At 45.3% G+C, this 14,108-nt stretch overlaps 1 protein-coding gene across 1 annotated transcript in view; it reads left to right on the top strand.

Moving 5' to 3' along the window:
- The window catches only part of ZDHHC1 (zinc finger DHHC-type containing 1), a 433,998-nt gene that overhangs the window by 352,969 nt on the left and 66,921 nt on the right, over positions 1 to 14,108 (top strand). The window lies entirely within an intron of this gene.

Genomic DNA, 14,108 nt, shown 5'->3' with positions numbered 1-14,108 from the left:
GGCAGAGCACACCGCACATACGCGAATGGCTTCCCGCCCACAATACGAGCGTGAGTCCCTCAGTTTCTTTTTGACTGTGTCTTCAGTGATACGTTATTTCTCAACGGCACTCAGTTTTCAGCTCAGGAGATTAATTTTCGCGTTTCACCGCTCCCCTCTTTTTTCTTTCCTTTCTCAAAAATAAAAAAAAGAGTTATTTCCCTTATTTTGTTAGTTTTCTTCACTTGTTTAAGTTTCCTTTCTTTTTCGTCCTGGCAGCCTTTTAGGCTGCTCAACTGGGTCTTTTTTTCCCTTTTTGTGCCTTTTTATTTGGCACGATCGAGTCCTTTAATTTTGCAGCCGCTGTTTTTCTGCCCATGTCATTGAGGATTTCCAGCAGCTTCAAGTGTTCTACTCACTGCAACCGGACCATCTTGGGAACCGACCCCCACGCGTGGTGTCTCCAGTGCCTTGGGCCCGAACATTTGCCAGCTGCTTGTAAGCTGTGTTCTCTTATGAAAAAGCGGACCCAAGTGTCTCAGGAGGCTCAGCGTGAAAGACTTTTTGCTGATCGGTCTGGTCCTTCGACGTCGGCATCGACATCGGTACCGAGGTCGGTGACGTCGATGGAAGCATCAACTTTGAGAGTGCAGGTAATAGCTGCCGAATGACCACATCGCGCTAGGAGCAGCGAGTCATCGAGTGGGTCTCCACCTGTGTCGAGGCCTACTGCTATACAGGCCCCCCGGGACCGACCTTTGTCAGACCTGGCCCCGAGGAGGCATGAGGATTCCACTTCGCCCTCTTCGGTACTGAGGAATCTCGATGACGGGCGTCGAGCGAAGGCTAAGAAACACCGTCATCGTTCTCCTTCCAGACATGGTACCGAGAGGTCCGGGGAGCCGAGGGATTCGGCACCCGAGACGCATCAGCGCCGAGAAGACTGCTCACCCTCTATACAGGAGGTGCCGATGCGTCGGTCTTCTGGCAGCTTGGTACCGGCTCTTGAGCTCCCTCAGATTCTGCCACCGGCTCCTACACCGGCCCCACAGCTTTTTCCGAAGGAGGCTCTTGACGAGCACATCAAGGCCCTTCTTCCAGAGCTTCTGGAAGGATTGCTGCGCCAGTCTGCTTCGGTGCCAGGGGTGCTTGCGCCTTCTGCATCGACTGTGGAAGCGGCATCTGGGCCTTCGCCTGTGGTGAGTTTCCTGTCCTCTGTGCCACTTGCGGCATCGGCATCGACTACCACCCGGGTCGATTCGGTGGAGGAAGCTTCGCCACAGTCAAGGCAGGGGTCGACTTTTCGACATCCCCCCTCGAGGCCCTCATTCCTAGACGTCGAGACAGGCTTGGGTTCAGGCTGCTCTTAGAAAGCTTCTGTCCAACACCGATGGTGAGTGCTCATGGGAGGAAGAGGAAGATCCCAGATATTTTTCGGAGGAAGAGTCATATGGGGTCCCTTCTGATCCTACTCCGCCTATTGAAAGAAGGATGTCTCCCCCTGAGAGTCTTTCTTTTTCCTTCTTTGTTCGGGAAATGTCTAAGGACATTCCTTTCCCTATGAAGGTTGTGGATGAGGCCAGGGCCAAGATGCTCGAGGTCTCGGACTATCCTTCTCCGCCCACAGAGGTTGCAACGGCCCCCTTGCATAACACACTCAGGGAAGTTCTTATGCGAAACTGGTCGTTCCCTCTATCTAATCCAGTGGTCCCCAAAAAAGCTGAGTCCCAATACAGAGTCCATGGAGAACTAGTAATGGTGAAGGCCCAACTTCCTCACGATTCCATGGTGGTGGACTCTGCTCTCAGAAGAGCCAAGAGTACTAGAGACTATGCCTCGGCGCCCCCGGGCAGAGAGTCTAGGACCTTGGATTCTTTTGGGAGGAAAACATATCAGGCCGCAATGCTCGCTGCCAAGATCCAAACTTACCAGCTGTACACGAGCATCCACTTGTGGAACTCGGTGAGACAACTGTCCAGTTTGGTCAAAGCACTTACTCTGGAGCTCGCCAAACCTTTCACCAGGTGGTCAGGCAGCAGAAGGCTTGTTGCAAATTCCTGGCCATGGGTACTTACGACATTTTTGATGTGGCATCCCGAGTAGCTGCTCAAGGTATAGTGATGCGTGTCTCTGACCTGGATCATAAGACCCAGCAGCGAATGGCGGATGTTCCTAGCTGGGGGGATAATCTTTTTGGAGAAAAAGTAGAGGACATGGTCGATCAGATCAAGAAGCACCATGACGCTATGGATTCTCTCTCCTGCTGGTGCTCCCTATAGACGTAGGTATACTCCAATAGACATAGGTATACTCCTACTTCTCAGCAGCCTATCCAGGCTCAGTCCCAGCATGCTCGTTCCCATCAACGGCGTGCGCCTAAGGCCCCTGCGGCTCCCCAGCAAAAGCAAGGAATGGGCTTTTGACTGGCTCCAGTGCAGCATAGCCTCAGAAAAAGTGCCCGTGCCAGACGACTTGCCGGCGGGGAGGAGGTTGATATTTTTTCACCAAAGGTGGCCTCTTATAACCTCTGACAGGTGGGTTCTTCAAATAGTCTGGTTAGGATACACTCTCAATCTGGAATCCATGCCTCCAATTTGTCCACCGGGAGCTCAATCCTTCAGTTCCCAGCACAAGCAGGTACTTGCAGAGGAACTCTCCGCTCTTCTAAAGGCCAGTGCAGTTGAACCCGTTCCACCAGGGGAAGAAGGGCTGGGTTTCTATTCCTGGTACTTCCTTGTGCAAAAGAAAACAGGGGGGATGCGTCCCATCCTAGACCTAAGGGCCCTGAACAAATTCCTAGTCCGAGAAAAGTTCAGGATGGTTTCCCTGGGCACCCTTCTTCCCATGATTCAGGAAAATGATTGGCTATGTTCTCTGGACTTAAAGGATGCCTATACTCACATCTCGATGCTCCCAGCTTACAGGAAGTATCTTCGATTTTGGTTGGAAACTCGGCACTTTCAGTACTGTGTACTGCCCTTTGGCCTCGCGTCTGCGCCCAGGGTCTTCACAAAGTGTCTGGCAGTTGTCGCAGCATAGCTACGCAGACTGGGAGTGCATGTCTTCCCTTATCTCGACGATTGGCTAGTGAAGAGCACCTCAGAGGCAGGCGCTCTACAGTCCATGCGGATGACTATTCGGGTGCTAGTGCTACTGAGGTTTGTAATCAATTATCCCAAGTCCCTCCTTGTCCCGGTTCAGAAATTGGAGTTCATTGGAGCTCTGTCGGACACACGGATGTCTCAAGCTTATCTCCCCCAGGCAAGGGCAGACAATCTCCTGGCCCTAGTGTCCTTGGCTCAAGCGTCTCAACAGATCACAGCTCGGCAAATCTTGAGACTTTTAGGGCACATGGCTTCCACAGTTCATGTGACTCCCATGGCACACCTACATATGAGATCAGCTCAATGGACCCTAGCTTCTCAGTGGTGCCAGGCCACTGGGGATCTAGAGGATGTGATCTACCTCTCCACCGACCTTTGCAGTTTTCTTCACTGGTGGACCATTCGATTCAATCTGACCTTGGGATGTCCATTCCAAATTCCTCAGCCGCAGAAAGTGCTGACGACAGATGCATCCCTCCTGGGATGGGGAGCTCATGTAGATGGACTTCACACTCAAGGAGCTTGGTCCTTTCAGGAAAAGGATCTTCAGATCAACCGCCTGGAATTACGAGCGATCTGGAACGCTCTCAAGGCTTTCAGAGATCGGCTGTCCAATCAAATCATTTTAATTCAGACAGACAATCAGGTTGCAATATATTACACCAAAAAGCAGGGGGGCACTGGATCTCGCCTTCTGTGTCAGGAAGCCGTCCAGATGTGGCTTTGGACGCACCACTACGGCATGTTTCTCCAGACCACGTATCTGGCAGGCGTAAACAACAGTCTGGCCGACAGGTTGAGCAGAATCATGCAACCTCACGAGTGGTCACTGAACATGGACGTTGTCCGCAAGATCTTCCGAGCGTGGGGCACCCCCTCAGTGGATCTTTTTGCCACTCAGTTCAATCACAAAGTCCCTCAATTCTGTTCTAGACTTCAGGCTCACGACAGACTAGCGTCACATGCCCTTCTCCTTCATTGGGGGACAGGCCTTCTGTATGCGTATCCTCCCATACCTCTAGTAGGGAAGACTTTACTGAATCTCAAGCAAGACCGTGGAATGATGATTCTGATTGCGCCCTTTTGGCCTCATCAAATATGATTGTTCTCCGAAAAACCGTGGAGATTGGAGTGTTTTCCAACTCTCATCACCCATTTAGAAATTGCCTCCTTGGGTCTTTCAGAAGGTGTCTTCTGAGTCGTGCTTGCTTCCAGAAAAGATTCCACGAAAAAGTGTTATTCTTTCAAATGGAGGAGGTTTGCCGTCTGGTGTGACAGCAAGGCCCTAGATCCTTTGTCTTGTCCTACACGGACCCTGCTTGAATACCTTCTACACTTACCAGAGTCTGGTCTCAAGACCAACTCTGTAAGGGTTCACCTTAGTGCAATTAGTGCTTATCATCAACATGTAGAAGGTCAGCCTATCTCTGGACAGCCTTTAGTAGTTCGTTTCATGAGAGGTTTGCTTTTGTCAAAGCCCCCAGTCAAACCTCCACCAGTGTCATGGGATCTCAACGTCGTTCTCACCCAGCTGATGAAAGCTCCTTCTGAGCCACTGAATTCCTGCCATCTGTAGTTCTTGATCTGGAAGGTCATTTTCTTGGTGGCTGTTACTTCAGCTCGTCGTGAGCTCCAAGCCCTGGTATTGCATGCACCTTATATCAAGTTTCATCATAACAGAGTAGTCCTCCGCACTCACACTAAGTTCTTGCCGAAGGTGGTGTCGGAGTTCCATCTGAACCAGTCAATTGTCTTGCCAACATTCTTTCCACGTCCTCATACCCGCCCTGGCGAAGACAAGTTGCACACCTTGGACTGTAGGAGAGCATTGACCTTTTACGTGGAGCGGAGAAAGCCCTATAGACAGTCCGCCCAGTTGTTTTTTTTTTTTTTTATCCCAACAGGAGAGGAGTCGCCATTGGAAAACGTACAATCTCCAACTGGCTAGCAGATTGCATTTCCTTCACTTACGCCCAAGCTGGGCTGACTCTGGAGGGCCATGTCACGGCTCACAATGTTAGAGCCATGGCTGCATCAGTGGCTCACTTAAAGTCAGCCTCCATTGAGGAGATTTGCAAGGCTGCAACATAGTCATCAGTCCACACATTCACATCTCACTACTGCCTTCAGCAGGATACCCTACGCGACAGTCGGTTTGGGCAGTCGGTGCTGCAGAATCTGTTCGGGTTTTAGAATCCAACTCCACCCTCCTAGGCCCATTTCTGTTCTGTTCCAGGCTGCACTCTTACTTAGTTGTGTTTCTTTTCATGTCAATCTCTGTCATGTCCTTGCCGTTGCGAGGCCGAATTGACCAATGTTCATTGTTTTGAGTGAGCCTGGTTGCTAGGGATACCCCAATGGTGAGAATAATCAGCCTGCTTGGCCTCAGAGAAAATGAAGATACATACCTGTAGCAGGTATTCTCCGAGGACAGCAGGCTGATTATTCTCACATACCTGCCCTCCTCCCCATGGAGTTGTTCTAGTTTCTGGTTTGCTTTTTTATTGAACTCGTGACGCGGGCAGGAAGCCGTTCGCACATGCTCGGTGTGCTCTGCCCGCGCGACAGAGTGTTCGAGAGACTTCTTCGTTTGCTCTCAAGTTTTTGCCGGTCTCCTGGGCCGTCGGGGACGACGACCCAATGGTGAGAATAATCAGACTGCTGTCCTCTGAGAATACCTGCTACAGATATGTATCTTCATTTGATCTGCTGTCATTTGCTATATTTCTGTGTCATCAGATTTCAAGCTTTTTGGAGAAGTCCAGGGCTTGACTAGCCACCAATTGAGATTCAATACCAGCCCACATTATAGAGTATTTTAGACTCCAGGATGGACAGTGTCCAATATTTGGTAGACTGAGGGGTGTTCCTACCCCTGTTGAGTGTTTTGATCTTACGGATCACTGGAACCTGCTAGATAAAGCCCAACAGTGGGGCCTCAATAAGACAATTAGAAATTGATATTTTCCTTCCTCCCCCTTCCCTCAAAAGAGCAAATTGTCTTTCTATATGAAAGATGTCCCATCCTCCCCACATGAAATTTTTATATGGCATGTCTCAAGGCTCATCCTTCTCCCCATTATCCTTCAATATCTTAAAGTGCAGTGAGTAAGATTAGACTGTTTCGGTTTTGTGAAGGTATGTGTGCACAGACAACACTGAGCTGCTGGCCTCTCTAAGTAGAGATCTTAATGGTACTGTACTCCAATTAAATAATCCCTCAGCAATTGCCTGGTTACTGATAACATTAGAATAGCCTTTCTGGATCAGACCAGTGGTCCATCTGGCCCAGTATCCTGCTTCCAACAGTGGCCAAGCCACATCACAGGTACCTGTCAGAAACCCAAATAGTACCAGCCTTCTATACTATGGATCACAGCGCAAGCAGTAGCTTCCCTCATGTGTGTCTCAATAACAGACTATGGACTATTCCTCTAGGAACTTGTCCAAGCTTTTTTTAAACCCAGATACACTAACCACTGTTATCATATCCTCTAGCAAAGAGTTCCAGCGCTTAACTGTTCATTGAGTGAAAAAAAAATATTTCCTCTTATTTCTTTTAAAAGTATTTCCATGTAACTTCAGAATGTCCCCCAGTCTTTGTAATCTTTGAAAGCATACAAAAATTGATTCACTTTTACACTTTCTATACCACTCAGGATTTTATAGACCTGAACCATACCCCCCCCCCCCCCCCCCCCCCCGCCATCTCTTTTCCAAGCTGAAGAGTTCTAACCTCTTTAGCCTTTCCTCGTACGAGAGAAGTTCCATCCCCTTTATGATTTTGGTAAATAATTCCTAGCATTCTGTTTGCTTTTTTGATCGTTTCATATTTACAATTTCACAAAGCCTTGCAAACTTATCTGTTCTCATTGTACTGATTTTTTTTTTTCTTCATTTGAAAGGTATTAATCCGCAAACGAAACTTTTCCGTAAATGGGACGGCGGTAGAACGAGAGAACATGAAATGAGATTGAAGGGGGGCAGACTCAAGAAAAATGTCAGGAAGTATTTTTTCACGGAGAGAGAGTGGTGGTTACTTGGAATACCCTCCCGCGGGAGGTGGTGGAGATGAAAACGGTAACGGAATTCAAACATGCTTGGGATAAACACAAAGGAATCCTGTTTAGAAGGAATAGTTCCACGGAATCTTAGCCGGTAATTGGGAAACAAAATGGGAGCTGGGCAGACTTCTATAGTCTATTCCCTGGTCGTGACTGAATAGATAGGGATGGGCTGGAGTGTAAATTTTAAGGGGCTTCGACGTTAGCTTCAGAACTTAATACAAGAACAGTACAGTACTGGACAGACTTCTACGGTCTGTGCCCTGAGAAAGGCAAGGACAAATCAAACTCGGGTATACATATAAAGTATCACCTACCATGTAAAATGAGTTTATCTTGTTGGGCAGACTGGATGGACTGTACAGGTCTTTATCTGCCAAAATTTACTATGTTACTATGTATGTAGGGAAAGGGAATGATATACCGCCATTCTGTGGTTTTTCCAACTAAATTCAAAGCGGTTTACATATTATATACAGGTACTTATTTGTACCTGGGACGATGGAGGGTTAAGTGACTTGCCCAGAGTCACAAGGAGCTGCAGTGGGAATCGAACCCAGTTCCCCAGGATCAGAGTCTGCTGCACTAACCACTAGGCTACTCCTCCACTCCATGTATGACACCTAGATCTTTTTATTGAGTGCTGACTCCTAGAATGAAACCTATCTTCCAATAACTATGATATGGGCATCAGTTACTGTAACTATGATTTGGATTATTCTTCCCAATGTGTATAACTATGCATTTTTCTGCATTAAATTTCATCTATCGTTTGGCTGCCAGTCTTCCAATTTCCTGAGGTCTTCCTGCAATTTTTTACAGTCCCCATATGTTTTAACAACTTTTAATAGTTTTGTCTCATCTGCAAATTTAATCACCTCACTTGTCATTTCGATTTCCAGATATTTATAAATATGTTAATAACATCCCTGGGACACTCCACTATTCACCTTTCTCGATTGAGAGAAATAACCATTTAACCCCTACCCTCTTTTTTTCTGTCCAATAACCAATTCCTAATCCACACCAGAATATTTTATTTTTGTTACATTTGTATCCCACGCTTTTCCACTCATGGCAGGCTCAATGCGGCTTACATGGGGCAATGGAGGGTTAAGTGACTTGCCCAGAGTCACAAGCAGCTGCCTGTGCCTGAAGTGGGAATCAAACTCAGTTCCCCAGGACCAAAGTCCACCACCCTAACCACTAGGCCACTCCTCCACTCATTGCCTCCTATCCTGCTTCATAATTTTCTCAGGAATCCCATATGAGGAACTTTGTCAAAGCTTTCTGAAAATCTAGATACATGACATCAACCAGCTCACCTTTATCCACATGTTTATTTGCACCTTCAAAGAAACGAAGCAAATTGTTGAGGCAAAACTTCTCTTGGATGAATCCATTCTGACTCTGTCCCGTTAAATCACTTTTGTCCATGTGTTCCATAATTTTATTCTTTATAGTACTTTCTACTATGTTGCCTGGCACTGAAGTCGGTCTTACTAGTCTGTAATTTCCCGGATCACCCCGGAACCCTTAAAAAAAATCGGCATTATATCCTCTAATCTTCAGGTACTACGGATGATTTTCACTAACAACAGATCAGCAGTTTAATGATTGAGTTCCTTCAGTACCAATTAGTGGACTTTTTAGAAGCTGAAGATGTTTTGGACATAAACCAGTTTGGTTTTCATAGACTTCATGATGCAGAAACTTTCATTTGCTGATACCATCAGAGATGGGTTTGATCATGGTGATCGTTTTTTTCTTGTTAGTTTAGGGTGTTAATTTCAGCTGCGTTTGATACTATTAGTATTGAGACTCATTTGTTAGTATATCTATCCTGATCATTATGGGCTCATTTTCAAAGCACTTAGACTTACAAAGTTCCATAGGCTAAGTGCTTTGAAAATATGCATCTATGCTTCTAAGTGATTTTAAAATTGTTTTTGTCTGTATGATGTTGTATGTGATAGTTGTGTTAACTGTTACACATATTTTTTTAATCCTAGGGTGCATACCATCTGGTCCAGGCAATTTAGTACTCTTTTAATTTGTCTATTTAGCTCAGTTCATCTTCCAGGTTCACAGAGATTTCTTTCAGTTCCTCTGCATCGTTACCCTTGAAAACCATTTCTGGTAGATGTCTTATATCTTCTTCTGTAAAGACCAAAGCAAAGGATTCATTCAATCTCTCCGCTATTCCCTTGTCATCCCTGTGTGCCCTTTTTGCTCCTTCATGATCTAATAGTCCCACAAATTACCTCACAGGCTTTCTGCTTCTGATGTACCTGGAAAAGTTGTTTCAATTAATTTTTACCTCTGTAGCAAGTTTCTCTTCATATTCTTTTTTAGCCTTCTTTATCAGTGCTTTGCATCTAACTTGCCAGTGCTTATGTTGCTTTATATTTTCTTCATTAGGATCCTTTTTCCATCCTTTAAAGGATGTTCTTTTGGTTCTAATAGCCTCTTTCACCACCTTTTAACCAGGCTGGCTGTCAATTGCTCTTCTTTCTATCTTTGTTAATACGTGGAATACATTTGGCCTGGGCTTCCAAGATATATTCTTAAAAGCATCCATACCTAGTTTTGAAAGGGAACAAAATTGAAGTCATGCATAAAAATATTGCTGAGCCTCTTAATTAACATACATCTCTGTTGGTGGAGCCCGGGGAGGAGGTTAGAGTTGTTTGCATAATCCTAAATGTGTTATTGTGCCTTGGGACTCTCATATCTAGAGTAGTGCTTGAGGATCTTTGACACTGCATTTTGAATGACACTTCTGGTCTGTTATGTGGATCAGTGGTGCTGAAATCTGGAGAAGCACCAGCCAGTCAGGTTTATAGAATATCCATAATGTCTGGGTCAGATTTGCAAACACTGTTTCCATTACATACTGAGAAATTGATTGACTAGTACTCCCTCAGGACAGGTTTGAGAAACACTGATCCAAGCTATTTAAATTAGTCATTCCTACCTAGTAGCACTGCAGGTAGAGAGGTCTTTGTATAAATGTATGCAAAAGCTACAGTCTACAAAACATAACAACCAAAGTAGTGACCTCTGGGCTTGTTATACAAATGTGTCTGCTCAGGTCTGACAGTTGCATTGGTTCCTTGTCAAGGCTTGGGCTATGTTTAAGCTCCTGATGTTATTTTTAGGGCTTTGAGTCTTAGGTCCTTCTGATTTGTAAGAAAGTTGTAATGGCATACATTTGGTCATGTTTTGTGTTCTAGCTAAGGTGCCCTATTGAAGTTCCTTCTTAGTGAAAGATGTGTTTGACATGTTGTAGGCTCCAAGCATTCTCTGTTTACAAATGTAAAAAAAAAAATGTCAGCAAAGAAATACCATATGATCTATTCAGGCTACCAATCCACACCATCTATTAAACTTTAAAATCCTTTCCTCTCCCCCTGGGATCTCTGTGCTTGTCTCCTGCTTCATTGAATTCAGATATTGGTTTTGTTTCTACCACCTCTACTGGGAGGCTGTTCAGATATTCACCACCCTTTCCATAAAGAAATATTTCCTTAGATTACACCTGAACATATCCTTTTTCTCCCTCATGTTGTGACCCCACATTCCAGAGTTTCTTTTCAATTGAAAGAGGGATGATTCCTGTCAATTTATTACTTGAAGATACTTAAATACGTCTATCATACCTACCCTATTCTGCCTTTCTTCCAAGGTATACATGTATAGATATTCATCAAGGACAGGCAGGCCATAGCTTTTTCCCAGTTGGAGATGTCCCCTGTCGGAGCCCCGGTGCAGTGTCTACCCAGCATTATCAGAATCTTAAAGAAGTCTTTCGTAGGCCCATACCACACATGCCCAAGTGCCTTTTCAAGTCACACAGTACCCACAGTTTCACTTTCTCCATGGAATTGATGAGATCTGTCTTTTGTCACGGTAGTGGGTTGTAAGATTTCTTTTACTAAGGGACCTAAACAAATAACCCTAGAGGCTGGAGGAGCTGAGGCAGACCGAGAAGTATAGAGGAGGCTTACAGGAACATAGTAGAGAAGTCTAGGAACTTCTGTGCTGCCATGGAGGAAGAGCAGGATGTGATCCTGTAGCCAGGACGTGCACCCAGGAATGCAGTATCCTCTTGTACCAAGGATGTGTCCCCAAGGGCTTCTGCCCAGGAGGGATAGTAGAGAGGAAGGTGAGCTCTAGTGCCTACACCAAGGAGTGATAATAGGCAGCTGACAAGCCCTGGGGTCTTCACCTAACCAGTCACTGTTCCCCGGGGATTGAGCTCCCAGGTGCAGATGGCCAGTAGGACTTGTAGAGTCTTCAGTGGGCATAGGTCAGAAGGAGCTGAGAGGGTGGTAAGTACTAGAGCTGATGGAGGAGCGGAGACCATCATCGGGCAGAAGTTATCCAGGCTTAGACAGATCCAGGCAAGGATTAGGTCAGGCAGCAATACAAGGGATAGTCAGGTCCAGGCTAGGGTCAGGCAGCAATCCAAGGGAGACAGCAAACACTTGGAGTCAAGATGCAGGAAGAACCTGTTGCCGAAGCGGTTTCCTGCCGGTGAGGACCGAAGATAAGAAGGGGGGGTGTCTGACGTCCAGCTTCTCTAACGCTCCTGGAGACTGCCCCTCGGAAATTTGTGCTGTGCAGCGGGGAAGCCCGAGCAGCTGGGATAGAGGGTGCTTCTGGGAGATGTGCTGCAGACTGGAACTCGGACACGACAAGGTGCATCACCAAGGTAGGGCAAGTGCGACAGTTGGAGATTCAATCATTAGGCATCTTTATAGCTGGTTGGTTGGTGGTCATGAGGATTGCTTAGTTACTTGCCTGCCTGGTGTGAAGGTGGTAGACCTCATTCATCACCTAGATAAGATTTTAGACAGTACTGGGGAGTAGCCGGCTGTCTTGGTACATACCATTAATAGACGAAAATGTGGAAGTCAAATGCAGGCTCTTAGGTAGAAAGCTAAAACCCAGAACATCCAGGTAGCATTTTCAGAACTGTTCCCCATTCCATGAGTAGGACCCAAGAGGCAGGCAGAGTTCTGAAGTCTCAACACATGGATGAGTCAGTGATGCAGGGAGGAGAGATTTAGATTTATTAGGAAATAACATCACAGACTGAAAAGGAACAGAAGGGCACACGTCCCTGTAATTTATCCAGTTGCAAACTATGCCAAAATATTTCACAGGACCCCACAGTTACCCACAAAGGAAAGATATTCAACATAAAGGGATCTTTCACTTGCTCATCTTCCAATGTGGTATATATCATTCAGTGTAAAAAATGTAACGAAGGATGCTATATTGGAGAAACAGGCCAGATGCTTAAGACAAGATTCAATTTACATAGACATCACATGAACAATACAGCCAGTAGGGCCCCCACCCCGGTGGGACAGCACTTCACAGAACCAGGACACTGTAGCAGTGATTTCACAGTGAGAACACTGAAAGGTAACTTTAAAACCATACAAGAACGTAAGACCTTTGAAGTCAGAATGATTGAATATTTTAACACCCAACAGAAAAGACTTAACAAGGACCTGGGGTTCTTAGCCCATTATAAACCATAAAGCTGTATGTCTCTGTTGATCACCCCACCCCTATCCACACCCATCCTGTTAGAATATCAATGATATGCTTTGATGTCCCCATGCATACCTCCGACCCACCCCCATCTTCCCACCCTGTCAGACTGTCTTAGTAATGCTTGAATATTTTCACTTATATACACTGTCAGCTAGCACATTTGCTTGTTTCCGATCTGACGAAGAAGGGCAACCTTCGAAAGCTAATCAAGAAATGTATTAAGTTATGTCCAATAAAAAAGGTATCATCTTATTTTCTTTTCCATGTTTTATTTTGTTTGATTTCTATTGATAACCTTAGGAACTGGGCAAACGTCTATGGAAGGGGGAGCCTATTCCCAAAATGATGGACTCTACCTTAACTGGGCTAGAACCAGGCTGCTGGCACTAGCATTTGAAAAGGTGATAGAGCAGCTTTTAAATTAGAACAGGGGGAAAGCTAACGGTTGCTGAGGAGTGTATGGTTCGAAGTGAGGTATCCTTGAAGGATACTATTATAAAAGGACATAAAGGAAATCCCAGTAGAGAGGTTTCAACAAAGATGAAAGAAATCCAGGAGTGTTTAAGGGTGAACAATGCAAAGGCTGCAAATTACCCCTGTCAACTTCTACGCAGCTTGCAGATGCAAGGAAAAAACACACTTTGAAGTGTCTGTATAGAAATGCCAGAGTTAGAGTATATAGCACTAAATGAAGAGATAGATATAATAAGTATCTCAGAGAGATGGTGGAAGGAGGGCAAACAGTGGGACACTGTGTTATCAGGGATATTATATCGGGATGATAGAGTGGATCAAACTGGAGGGGAGGTTACACTGTATGTTAAAGAGGGAATTGAGTCAGAATAAAAATTCTGCATGAAAAAGACAGCAACGTGGAACACTTATGGATAGAAATTGCATGTGAAGGGAAAGAATATATGTGTAGGGCTATACTACCATCCAGGCCAGAATGATCAGACAAATGAAGATATGTTAACAGAAATTAGAAAAGCTAATAAATTTGGCAGCAATATAATCATGGGTGATTTCAATTACTCCAGTATTAAACTGGTTAAATTCCACATCATGGAGTACTAGGAAGGTAAAATTCCTAGACATAATAAATAACAGCTTCTTGGAACAACTGGTCCAGGAACTGTTAAGAGGGAGAGCTATTTCAGATCTAGTCCTCAGTACAAAAGGTAATGGTATTGGGTCTGCTGGGAAACAGAATGCAGTCATAAGGAAATCTGCTGAAGTAGCATTTCATTTTTGAAAGGGTAACTATGATAACATGAGGTAAATGGTTAAAAAAAAATCTCACTGGTCTATAATTTCCCATATCTCCTCTGGAACCTTTTTGAAAAATCGGCATTACATTGACCACCCTCCAATCTTCTGGTAGCACACT

This window comes from Microcaecilia unicolor, chromosome 5 (assembly GCF_901765095.1).
Source record: "Microcaecilia unicolor chromosome 5, aMicUni1.1, whole genome shotgun sequence".
Lineage (NCBI taxonomy): Eukaryota > Metazoa > Chordata > Amphibia > Gymnophiona > Siphonopidae > Microcaecilia > Microcaecilia unicolor.
Note: the sequence above shows the minus strand (reverse complement) of the source record. Positions and strands in the feature narration are given on the sequence as shown.